This window comes from Kogia breviceps, chromosome 7, assembly GCF_026419965.1.
Source record: "Kogia breviceps isolate mKogBre1 chromosome 7, mKogBre1 haplotype 1, whole genome shotgun sequence".
Taxonomy (NCBI): Eukaryota; Metazoa; Chordata; class Mammalia; order Artiodactyla; family Physeteridae; genus Kogia; species Kogia breviceps.
In genome coordinates, this window is record NC_081316.1 from 36,970,922 (window position 1) to 36,984,317 (window position 13,396).

Genomic DNA, 13,396 nt, shown 5'->3' on the forward strand with positions numbered 1-13,396 from the left:
GGCCCTTTGTCCGTCAGCAGAAAGGGATGACCTAATGCTTCGTGTCCAGGTCAGATACCATCACATTCCTAGGGCAAGAGAAACAGCTTGGGGCTGAGTCCAGCCCTTCTATGTGGCCTTATCTTGGAGTGCTGTGTCTTATCCCTCATTCAGACCCAGAGTTTTGTCCTTGGGGGAAATCCAGTCACGAGCTCCCATGCCCAGAACTGAGAATTACAAGCACTAGGTATTTTCCACTTTGGGTAAAAGGAGGTCACAGACAAGGCTCAGGAGGAAGAAGGGCCTGGAACACACAGCCAGGATTGGAGACCCCTGAGCTTCACCCACCCTGAGATATCCTGGGCCAGCAAAGGTGGATGGATGAGCCACAGCCAGTTCTGCTCCTATCTCCAAGCTGGGCTTGGGTGGTCGGTGGTCCCTCCCAATAAGGTCAGGGGAGCTGAAAGGCCAGTCTCCTGACTCACAAGTTCAGAAGCACTGATCTCTCTTTGCTGCTGCAACCCCATAACCGTCACCTCCCCCACTTACAGAATCCTTTGCAGTTTATAAAGCCCTTCATGGGAGCCTCACAATGGCTTTGTGAGTAGATGTGGAGGATTTTCATTACATTTTAATTAATTAATTAATTAATTAATTTTTGGGGGCGGTACGCGGGCCTCTCAGTGTTGTGGCCTCTCCCATTGCGCAGCACAGGCTCCGGACGCGCAGGCTCAGCAGCCACGGCTCACGGGCCCAGCCGCTCCGCGGCATGTGGGCTCTTCCCGGACCGGGGCACGAACCCGTGTCCCCTGCATCGGCAGGCGGATTCTCAACCACTGCGCCACCAGGGAAGCCCTCATTACATTTTAGATAAGTCACAGACTCATCGAAGTTCAGTCATATGTCTGAAATCCCAACTACGGGAGAGGAATTTGAAGCTAGGTCACATGACTCCTCTCACCGTGCTCTTCCTCCTAAACTTCACTTGTTTTCCCTCTCTGGACCTCAGTTTTGCCCTCTGTACTGTGAGCACGTTGAATTGGACCTTCACTTCCCAGGATGCCACAAGCTTATAATGATATTGCCGAAGTCTCCACGCATGCATTGCCGCAAAACACCACCAGATGGCAATAGCAGCCACAGCTTCCCAGGCAGCAGTGGGGGAACTTGGGCTTGTCGGCTGCCCACACGTGAATTTGTCTGGACCAGGGCAGAGGTGGTTTCTTGATTACCTGCCTGTCTGGGCACCAGGATCGAAGTATCGCTACTCCCACTATCTAGAGACAGGCAGGGCTGACACCAGCCCAGGTCCCAGTGGACGGCAACCGGCTCCTGTAACCTTCCTGGCACCAGTGCCCTAGCTATCGGTACAGGCACTGGGCAGAGCAAGGATGCATCAAATGTTAGCCGCCAGGTCCTCCCTGGAGCATCTCATGTGGAGGGAAGCATGAATCCATGAGCCAACGCTGCAAATCACACCCATACCTTTGCCAATCCTGGACCTAGGCGATGACCACATGTGAAATTAATTCTGTGCTCAAAGCAGCTGTTTACAGGGCACTAACTATGTGCCAGATCCCATGTTAAATGCACTTATCTCCCTCAACTCTCACAACAAGCCTATGAGGACAGGAGCTATTATCACCCATGTTTTACAGATGAGGAAAATGAGGCTAGAAAATAAGTAATTTGTCCAAAGTCACCAGAGGTAGTTAGCAGTAATCCAGAATTTGACCTAAGCCCATGTAACTCCCTAGTTCATGCTCTTCCAGAAGAGTTTGGCTAGAATGGAGTATAAGGGCCTTGGGAGGGGTACGTGGGAGAAGACACACTGTTAGGGGAGGCCGAGGCCATCCAGGAAAGGGTCCTGATTCCAGACTTTGAAAACAGTGCCATTGGGCTTCCCTGGTGGCGCAGTGGTTGAGGGTCCCGCCTGCCGATGCAGGGGACATGGGTTCGTGCCCCGGTCCGGGAAGATCCCACATGCCGCGGAGCAGCTAGGCCCGTGAGCCATGGCCGCTGAGCCTGCACGTCCGGAGCCTGTGCTCCACAACAGAAGAGGCCACGACAGTGAGAGGCCCACGTACCGCAAAAAAACACACAAAAAACCAAAAAAAACCACGGTGCCACGACAGGGTCTAACTCACTCTCTTCACCTCTTACCACAGTCTCACAGCCGTCATGCCGGGGCTGCTGGCTGCTACTGGAAGCAGCACAGGGTAGAGGTTAGGGTGTGGGCTCTGGGGCCAGACGCTCGGGTTTACTAGCTAGGTGACCTTGAACATGACCCTGAGCTCTTTGCGTCAGGTTCCTACTCTGCCAACTGGATGATAATGATAAGAAACAGCATCTCCCTCACAGGCTTATTGTGAGGATCAGAGGAGATGATATATGAAATGTGCTTTTAACATGCCCTGGATATACAGTAAGTGCTCAATAAATGCTACTATTAGTGACTGGGCTACCAAAGGGAGGATTGCTGTGGTTTGGTTCTCCTGCCTGACCTTCCTCCTGCATCTTCCCCAAACATCAGTACGTCTCCTTCCCTGATTACGTCTCTCGTGTTCTCCGACTTTCATGCCTTTGCCCGTGATGTTCCCTCAAAAAACCCCTCCAAACTTCAAGGCCCACCACAAATTAGTACAGTCTGCCTTTAATTCGTTCTTTGTGAATAAGTTTTATTGTCCCTCGATGCTTGCAGGCAGTCATCCCGCCCAGCACGTCGCACAGTACTTTACCTTTGTTCACAGTAGGTGCCCCCAAAAGTGCACAGTGAAAATGATTCCTCACTGTGGGCCAAGTGGCCACCCTCCGAGGTGTGCCTGCTTGGAGCACTGATAGGTATGGGAGAACTTTCCTCTTCCTCTGCAAGGACAGAATAAAGCACTTCCCTCCCCATAGTCCTCTTCAGATATGCTGTGAAACTTGAATTCACAAAAGCTGAATTCCAAGCATAAGAGCAAAACCCAAGGCCCTGAGAAATTCTTCAACCCAGCTTGGCCAAGTCTGGAACTGCTGGCTCTTCTTTCCTCCTAAGAGAGAAAAAGAGGGCATTTTCCCCCTAGGACACTGTCAATCCCTCTGACTCAACCACTGACTCAAGCAAGAGAAAGATTTAGCCAAGAATAGTAAGCTCACATTCCTAAAGAGGCCAAGCAGCTGGCCAGGTGTAAGACAGCTAGGAGTGGTGGGGACTGCGGTAAACAGAGAACACTACTTAAAGTCATTCCCAAAAGTTTTTGCCAAACATATGTATCCACAGACCTAATGCAGCCTGAGGGCCATCTGCTTGCCAACTTTACCTTAAAAATTTGCCACTGACCCTCAAAACAGAGGGATTCAGGGGCCTCAGTATGACCTCTGAAGTAATACTTAAGGGGGACAAACCTGAATTTGAATTCCTTCTCGATCATTTCCTAGCTGTGTGATCTTGAACACTTTGCCCGCTCTTTACCCATTTTCTCATCATTAACATGGGAATAGAATGACAATCTGTCTAGTGGGGTCACTAAGATGATTAAATGAGAAAACATACATGAACAGACTGACATAGAATCTGATGTATGTTAAGTGATTTTAAATGTTACTGACCAAACAGGAGGATTGTAAGGGGAGAGGTTAGGATTTGTCTATGTTTCTAATTACATTGTTCCTTCTGGTATAAGCTGTGTGTTCTCTCCAGCTACTGCCTCTTCTCCAACAGGTACAACGTGTGGCCCAGGGGACAGAACCTAACTTGCTGTGCTCCAAGGGTGGCTCTGGGCTCCAGCATATAGCTCTGCATTCCTATAGGCAGCCAGACAGCATAGCAGCAGAAGTTTCCCATTTGCAGTAGTTAAGACACCTTCAGAGAACTGTCACAGAGCCCATGCACCAAAAGCCGTGTGACCTCCTCTACGGGGAGAGACCCAGAGGTCCCCTCACAGTGGCCAGGAACTGTCCTCCCTGGTCTCCCTAACAAACAAACCCTATCTGCCAACTGCAGCCACCACACCAGGCATCAGGATATCCAGTTTAGGGGTCTACGTTGGCTACAAACACTGCCTCTGCCTTGAGATCTCACCTGCAAGTTCCTCACTAGGAAAAGCCACCACTCGCTGATTGTAGTCTCCCTACTTTCTCCAGAACCAAGCAGATGGAGTTGTCTCTTCATCTCCTGGATATGCCTCTCCCACATCTGTCACCCCCATTTAAGATCTACATCTCCAAAACTGGAAATCCAGCCTGAGCAAGGCTGACAGGCTCCAGATGGATCCTCAGAACACGTACATCTAGGGGCTCCTGCTCTGCCTGGGCCACACAACGTGGAAAACATAACCAGCATCCCAACTGTTATTTTAGCCCTTTTTATCCCCCCGAAAGCCCTATATTATGAACCCTCACCTTCCCCCAAATCAGAATACATTAAACAGAAGTTTACCTCTTCCTCGTGGCTCAAGAAGCATCACAACCATCATTAATCGCTCTCAGGGCTGAGAAAACAGTGGATTTTTCAGTCTCCTCTTCCTTTGTGGTTTCACTGCCAGCTGTTGACTGGGCTGTCAGAGTGCCTACTTACCCCGGCCCTCCTAGTCAGTTGCTTTGGATCTACTTAAGCCTGAGAAATCAGATAATAACTACCAACAGCAACCATTCATTGGGCACTATGTGTGCATCAGACTTCTAGCTGAGGGCTTTCTTTCCGTGCATGATTTCACTGAACCCTCTCAAGCACCCTGGGAGGTAGGAACTCTTATCCCCATTTTTCAGATGAGCAAACTAAGCTCGGAGTTTAAGTGTCTTGCACAGAGGCGTAGAGCTAGGATGGTTCTTTTTTCTTTTTTTTAAACATCTTTATTGGAGTATAACTGCTTTACAATGGTGTGTTAGTTTCTGCTGTATAACAAAGTGAATCAGCTATACATATACATATATCCCCATATCTCCTCCCTCTTGCATCTCCCTCCTTTCCACCCTCCCTACCCCACCCCTCTAGGTGGTCACAAAGCACCAAGCCGATCTCCCTGGGCTATGTGGCTGCTTCCCACTAGCTAGCTATGTTACGTTTGGTGGTGTATATAAGCAAAGGACGGGTGTGTTTGGTTTGTTTGTTTTTTTTCTTTTAAGGCCGGTTCTTGAATCCAGTCTCTTTGACCCAAAAGTCTGTGATCATGGTATACCACCTTCCACCATGTTACTCTGCTTTGGAATTATCTACTAGATAGATGGGCCCCTTGCCTCCCTACTCATTCTATCCCTTCCTCCTTGTAATGATGTAATTCATGCCTATTTTCCCCACCAGGCTGTAAGATCCAGGAAAGCATGGATTCTGTCCTCCTTGTTCACCTTATCCTGGCCTCTCCCTCCCCACCCTGCTGAACACTGTACCTGGCATATAGAAGATGTTTAATAAAAAGACAGACTCACTCCCTTCTTCCCTTTCTTTCCCTCATATTTTCTTGTCTCTGTGCTCACTATTGTCCTTTAAATCAGGCTTTTGAGTGCCTTCCTAGAAATTTTCAGTCTCCCTCCACAGCCTGGGACCAGCCAGTATGCCCCAATTAACACCTGGAATCATGGGGCTCCCTGTCCTCAGTTCTCCCTTCAGGGACCCCTCTGAACTTCTACCCGCTCATGGTGCTGACCAGATGCCCCAAGGAGTTCCAGAAATTACCCCAGTGCTGTCTTGGGCTTCATGACTGGGCCTCAATTCTAGGAGAGCAAGAGTGTGGATCCTCTTGGCTGCGACCGAAGTTCTTTCATGAGCTCGTATGAGGTTGCCCTATCCAAATGGTGCTGGCACATTGACTTTTGGCAACAAACTTTTTTTTTTTTTTGCGGTACACGGGCCTCTCACTGTCGTGGCCTCTCCCGTTGCGGAGCACAGGCTCCGGACGCGCAGGCTCAGCGGCCATGGCTCACGGGCCCAGCCGCTCCACGGCACGTGGGATCCTCCCAGACCGGGGCACAAACCCGCGTCCCCTGCATGGTTAGGCGGACTCTCAACCACTGCGCCACCAGGGAAGCCCAACAAACTTTTTTTTTTTTTTTTTTTTTGTGCTACGCGGGCCTCTCTCCGTTGTGGCCTCTCCCGTTGCGGAGCACAGGCTCCGGACGCGCAGGCCCAGCGGCCACGGCTCACGGGCCCAGCCGCTCCGCGGCATGTGGGATCTTCCCGGACCGGGGCACGAACCCGCGTCCCCTGCATCGGCAGACGGACTCTCAACCACTGCGCCACCAGGGAAGCCCAACAAACTTTTTTTATAGAGATAAGAACCCCTCAAAAATAGTTGTCAGGGGCCCTATAGAGCCTAGGGGAGGCTTTGCCTACGCAATCCCTAAAGGAAGACTCCACCAATGTTTATATTGATGAAATCTGATTAAAATGAACACAAAGGGTAGCCATGATCAACACCTGGAATAGCAGATTTGGGGCAGAAGGTGTCAGGCGAGCTTGGGCTTCAGAGGTGGCAGATGTGAGTCTGAACCTGCCAGTCTGCTGGCTGAGTGACATGGGGCAAGTTCCCTCCCTCCTTCCTGTGGAGTGGAGTGTAAGCATTTTGGTTTAGGAGCCTCGTGAATTTATTTAGAGGTCCCCAAATCTTTCCAAATTACAGTTGACCCTTGAACAATGCAGGAGTTAGGGGCACTGACGCTCCATGCAGTGGGAAATTCTAGTATAACTTGTAGTCTGCCCTTTGTATACCAGTTCCTCCGTATCTGTGGTTCTGCAATCGGGAATCCAACTACCCACAGATCATGTAGTACTGTGGTATTTACTACTGAAAAAAATCTGTGTATAAGTGGACCCGTGCAGTTCAAGGGTCAAAACTGTACTTGCATTTTGTTGCCCAAATCCTGATGGCTGGGGAAGGCAGGCTGGCAAAGTAATTATGAGTGTAGACACGTGGTTCAAACCCCAGCTCTGCAGCCACCAGTTAGTTCTCTGATCGTTAGCAAGTCAAATATACAGAGTAACCCTCAGGTATCCCTTCTGTGAAATGGATATAATTGTAATTTCCTTATAAGCTTATTATGAGCAAGACATGAGAAATCTTATATATAAAAAAATCTTAGCCCATGGTAGGCATTCAACAAATGATGGTTATTGACTTTGATCTCCAAATCAATCAGTATGTTTGCTTAGCACAAACCTAGCACAGATGCTAGGTGCCCCAGGATATTCCCTGAGAAGGACCAGAATATTCCCTGGGTGTTTAATGCTGACAAGAGTTCTCAGTGAAGCTCAGCAGATCATGTTCTATTAAACATACTGGTAAAGAATTTGCTCTTATCTCTTTATCTTCTGCTTCAGCAAACCTCCAGGGCCTGGGACACCCAATGAGGTCCTCATGGAAACTGCCCTGTGTCCAGCCCAGCAGCCCTGGAACCCAACAAGAGGTGGCCTAGAAGGCAGACTGACAGTGAGTAGCTCCAATTTTCCTAAGAGGAAGCTATTTTTAATCCTAGCAGCAGTGGAAACTGCATACATTAACATAATCTCAACTTCACCAACTTCTAGTTTTTCATTTTTAAAAAAACATGTTTCATGATCAAAAGCCATGCCCAGTTTGTGTCTGGAGCTGACTGATACCGAGAGGGGGAGATACATGGTCACTGCTGCATACTATGAAGGGACAATGTGTTTTGAACTGTCACCACCCCCCATGGACCTCTCTCTGCCCCTTGAGCTGCCTTGAGCCAAAGACTCTTTGGAAAGATCCTGTGTTTCTGATGGCTGATGCTGGTGGCCGGACAGGTGCTGGCAGGTCAGGCTGATATAGGCCCCAAGTTGGGCAGATGGCAGCAGATGGCACCCAGGTGGGCAGCCCCTAGTATACAAGCACCTTCCTCTCCACAGCGTCAGCCTCTCAACTTCAGCTTGTTCTTCCCATCCCTGCAGCTTATTTTTACCATGGGAGAAAAAAAAGTGATGCTATTTCTCCGCATTTTACCCTGAAACAAGTCACACCAGCTCCCTCAAAAAAGCACCCAACAGATGGCTCTGGTCCCTTGCGCTCAGAGAAACAGCAAACCTCCTGGGCTATCGGGAAGTTATTAAAATCTCACGCATCGTGCAGAGGGAAAGGCTTCAGACTCCTTTGTTCAGAACAGCATAGAAGCGAGGAGTCTGAGTCCTGCTTCTGATTTCGGCTGTACGATTCCAAGCGCAAGCAAGTGACCTAACCTTGCTGTGCCTCCATCTCCTCCCATACGAAATGTGGGCAACAACAGTGTTTGTTTCCTGAATAGTTGTGAGGATTAAATTAATCAGGCCAGTGCCTGGCACACAGTAGGTGGTCTGTACGTATTGGCTGGAACTATTATTACCTCTGATGGAAACTTCTGCAGGGCTGGAAAGGAATGCTACAAGACCCTGTCTAGGATGCCAGGGGAAAGGGCTGATCCCAGGGCAACACTAACCCCAACACCACCCATGTATCTGGCTGAGAGAGCCAGGGAGAGTGGGCAGGCACCACTGCCATAAGTGGCACCAAGCTGCCAGGTACCAGGCTTAGTCACAACACCCATGGAGAAGTCTTAGGTCTCCTGGAGAGGTTCAGAGTGGGGCTAGAGCGACAACTACAGCTCACATTTAGTAAGCACTTACTACGTGCTGGGTCCTGGGCTAAGCACGTTACAGGCCTTCTCTGATTGAGTCCCCTCAGTGCTATGAGGAAGGTATTATTACTATCCACAAATAGTTACAAATGAGAAAACTAAGGTCACAGAGAAGAAAGCATGAGGCCAGGACCCAACTCTGGCCCGGCCAACCGGAGATTCCGTGCTTATAATAACAACATACCACCGAGGTGGGGCTGGAGGGCTTGAAGGTGGCTTCCCACACCGCCAGCCTGAGAGGAGGCTTGCGGGCCTGGCCCAGCCCTCCATGGCAGACCTGGCAGAGAGTGTGTGAGGTTCGTGACTTTACTGGGGATCCAGGTCCAAGGCCTCTGATTCCAGGCCCAGGTGGAGACTCCAGCCTTCTCACTGTACCTGTTTTCTGGGGGTGGGGGATGTGTGAGCCCCTCCTGTCCCTGCCCAGCCCACAGGGATTACTCACTTCCCCACCTCCATTAGTCAAACTTCCGAAGGTCTGTTAAAATGCCACCGAAGGTCTGTTAAAATGTCACCGTGTGACCTGGAAAGACGGATACCTAACCCAGCTGGTCAGGAATGCTTGAGCACGAATTGTTTTGCATCAGACTGAGTGTGCATAGGAAGGAAGGGCAAAGAGCTCAAGAGAAAGGGACCCAGGGCAGTCACGTTTGGAGGCAGCACGTGGAAGGAAGGAAACGGCTGGCACGAGCCTTCTTGAAACTGACCCATCCAGGTCCCCTTCTCTGAAGCCATCCTCCCCGTCCTGAAGCTGATGACCTCGCTCGTGCTGAGGTGTCTGTGTCTGTGTCTGGCACTGGTTTATTATATTCTGCCTTTCAAATATTACATTACATTTTCTCACAGGCACTGAGGAAATTGCTACCTTGCCTCTGCTGGCTGCGTGGTCACTTGACCCATAACTACACACCGGGAAATCGGCTGCTATCAAAAAGCAACAGCTTCCCTTGGAGTCATTACACAGCCTCGCCTCCTTCGTCTCTTCCTCAACATGGGGTGCCAAGTCCTCTGCTTGGTCTTCCTCCAATGACTCTTAAGTCTACTTGCACCTCTCCAGCCTCAATGCCCATCTTTATTCTAAGCCCTTATTGCCTCTCTGTGTCAGTTTCCTCATCTGTAAAATGGGGCTAATAGTAGTACCTTCTTTATAAGACTGCTGCAATCTGTTAACAAGTTAATACATGTAAAAGTCTTAGAATAGTATCTAGCACATAGTAAACATTGGCCACTGTCACCATCATCATCATCAATATTAGTACTAAGATTGCCAACAATCCCTGGTCAGGCCTCTAGTCTCCATCCTTTTCATCACAGTGTTCTGAGATGACCTCCATAGATGCTGTTTTCAGCCTGCCCTCCCCTACTCAGAATCCCATCGTGGCTCCTCACTCTCTGGGACTGAAACCAAATGTCCCTGACTGGTCTTCAAGGCCCTCATTCTCCAGCCTCCAGCCTGCCTTGAACATCACCTTCCCATATATACATTCGGTCAAAGCACGTCTCTTCAATGTCACCCCTCACTGCATGATGGCCATGATCATTACTGCCTCTAGGCCTTGCACAGGCTCCTATGGTCCTCGGAAAACCCTCCTTTCTCCCTCCACGTACCCGAATCCTTTATCCTCTTTAAGGAAACACGGGACATCAGAAACCAGCTCTTGTCCCATTTTCCTCAGAAGCCTAGGTCCTCTGTCCAAAGGTTGGGCACTTAATGGCACCAAGTGGCTTAATGCCCACTGTCTGGTAGGTGGAGCACGCTATGTCCTCGAAGATGCTGCACACAGACCCAGGTGTGTGGGTGACAGACAGCCAGTCAAGGGCTCTGGAACCAAATGCTCCTTTTTTTTTTTTTTTTTTTTGTCTTTGCGGTATGCGGGCCTCTCACTGTTGTGGCCTCTCCCGTTGCGGAGCACAGGCTCCGGACGTGCAGGCTCAGCGGCCATGGCTCACGGGCCCAGCCGCTCCTTGGCATGTGGGATCTTCCCGGACCGGGGCACGAACCCGTGTCCCCTGCATCGGCAGGCGGATTTTCAACCACTGCGCCACCAGGGAAGCCCGAGCCAAACGCTCTTGAGCACAAATGCTGGTGCTACCATTTACCGGCCACTTGACCTAGATCAAATCAGCCAGCCTCTTCAGCGCATTTTGCTCATCTGCAAAATGGGTCTAAGGCCTGACCCTAGAGGGTAGTCAGGGGACCTAACCCGATGCTGGGAAAGAAGCCCCACTACAGTGCTGTGCATACATCAGGTGCTCAGTAAAGGTGAGCTCCCTTCCCCTCCCCTCAACAATCGTGGGCTGTTGATCATTATTCTATTGGAAACCAGAGTATCACCTAAAGTAGCAATGTAATCCACCTCTTCCCACAGGAGGGTGAAGCAGTCGGTGGAAAGGCCTCTCCTGTGAGAAGCCCACCCCACCGACTCCTCAGAAATGCCCCCTCTTTTCAAAGCTGCTTTTCTGTTCAAGACAATAAAACTAGCATCCATGCATAATTGTGCAGGCATCGGCTGACAAAAAGGTTTAAGAGGGTAATAAAAATGCCCACGTCTCTGACTTCAAGCCCGGCAAAGAAGAATGGATGGTGTGACGTGCATAAATCCTCAGATTCCTGAAAGATGTTGTGTCTCTCTGCCTCCCAGGGGGCTGGGCAGGGCAAGGCCTAGCACAGGCAGGCATGTCAAGATGTTCGGGACACACCCTGGTATCTGGACCAGACCACGACTGGGCAAGGAGGGCCTGAAACCAGCTACTCCTCAGAGAGGCATCCAGATGAAAGCTAGAAGAGAGTCCCCTGAAGCCCAGGTGACCAAAGGCCTCCAGAGAAGCCAGGGGCGTAGTCTCCACAGCCATCCCTCTGACTATGCCTCTTTAGGCTGGTTCCCTAAGCTCCCTGACCTTCACTTCTCCACCTAATAATTACTCCCTCACAAGGGTGTTAAGATACTCAAATAAGGGGCTTCCCTGGTGGCGCAGTGGTTGAGAATCCGCCTGCCGATGCAGGGGACACGGGTTCGTGCCCCGGTCCGGGAGGATCCCACATGCTGCGGAGCGGCTGGGCCCGTGAGCCATGGCCGCTGAGCCTGCTCGTCCGGAGCCTGTGCTCCGCAATGGGAGAGGCCACAACAGTGAGAGGCCCACCTAGCACCCAAAAAAAAAAAAAAAGATACTCAAATAAGACCCTCTTAATAGCTGCCCATTTCTTGGGCACTTGCTATGTGCCAGGCTCCACACTAAGTGGTTTATGTGACTGGTCTCTTTCCATCCTCTCAACCACACCTGTGAGGCTCCATTTTACAGGGGAGAAAACTAAGCATGGAGATGTTAAGGACTTCCCTGAGGTCACAGAGCAGAGACAAGGCTTGAACCCAGGCCTGTTTGACTCCCCAGCCCATATGCTCTTAAGCATTATGCTTTGCAAAAAGTAAAATACCATATAAACATCTGGTATCACTGTTATTCACCTGAGACAGAAGGAGAATGATATCAAAAACTGACAATAACGATGCCATGCAGAGAACCAGTGTGCTGAGGGGGTTAGGATGGAGGGGCATGGAGAAGGCCTGGGGCCTAAACATTCCTGGCGCCCCTGTATTTCCCCTCTCCTCCCACTCCTAGCCTCTATGCCCCCACACAAACACACTCAATCCATCTAGAACCCTGCATTGGCAGTACATGTTCACATTCACTATTTTACTTGGAATCTCACACCAGTCCCAGAGGCAAGGTATATTGTTCCCACTTGATAGATGAGGAAAACTGAGGCTCGGAGAGGTTCAGTGACTTACTCAGGGCCGCACAGCTAGTCAGCCATGCGATACGGCCCAGGATTTCAACTTGGATCCTCTAACTCCAAGACCCCTATTCTTTGTGTTAGTATGGCTGTGCAGGTGTGGGTGAGATGTCCTCCTGGGATTTCAGAGAGAGCCCGTCTGTGACTCTCTCCACCCTCCCTCAGTGTTCATGGTTTGCTGAATCGTCGTTGCTCTTTTGTTCACTGCATGTCTCCCCTACCACCCTGTAAGCTCCTTTGAGGGCAGAGACCACGTGTGGCTCATTCACCATTAAGTCGCCAGGGTTCATCCCAGTGTGACAGGCAGGTGTTCAGTAAATAGTCACCAACTGGAAATGCACCTCAAAGCTTCCCTTCCCACTGTGGGATCTGGGGGAGGAAAATGCAGCTCGTGGAAGCGGGGGTGAGGAAGAGCCACGGGGCAGTGGCTGCCTTTCAGTAAAGCACCTACTAAGTGTAGCAGCCAGCACCCCAGGTATGGGAAGCAGGAGGTGGAGAGTGTGTGCAGGAGAGGACTCCTCCTCTACGTGCCCCACCTTGGCGGCGCGGATGAAAACCTAGCTGAGCCCTTAGCACCTCCACGTGTGTGCCCATCGTGGATGGCTTCCTTAGCTAGGATTGTCGGATTTAACAACGGAAAATAGAGGGTACCCTGTTAAATGTGAATTTCACATAAACAGACAATAATTTTTAGTTTAAGTGTGTCCACGACACACCAAATGGACCCACATCTTGGTTCGGGCCTTATCGATTATTTATATTTGTTACATACTTAAACATAATTTTTAAATTATTCACTATGTATTGGAAATTCAGATTTAACTGGGTGCCTGCATTTTACCTAGCCACTCCACCTGTGGGTGCCTTAAGTTATTGGGGTGGGTGTTATTTCTCCAAATGGGCTGAGAGCCATGCCCCTGAGGATCGAGGGGACGCTGGAAAGAACCGACCACAGTCCCCAGTATCCGCAGATCAGGGCCCGCCCTGGGCACAGGAGGAGGCTGAGAGCCGGCCTCCGGCTGGGAG

The 13,396-nt window shown here is 50.3% G+C and overlaps 1 protein-coding gene across 9 annotated transcripts in view; it reads right to left on the minus strand.

The window, feature by feature from the left end:
- Positions 1-13,396, minus strand: part of NAV2 (neuron navigator 2) — a 764,629-nt gene that overhangs the window by 376,279 nt on the left and 374,954 nt on the right. The window lies entirely within an intron of this gene.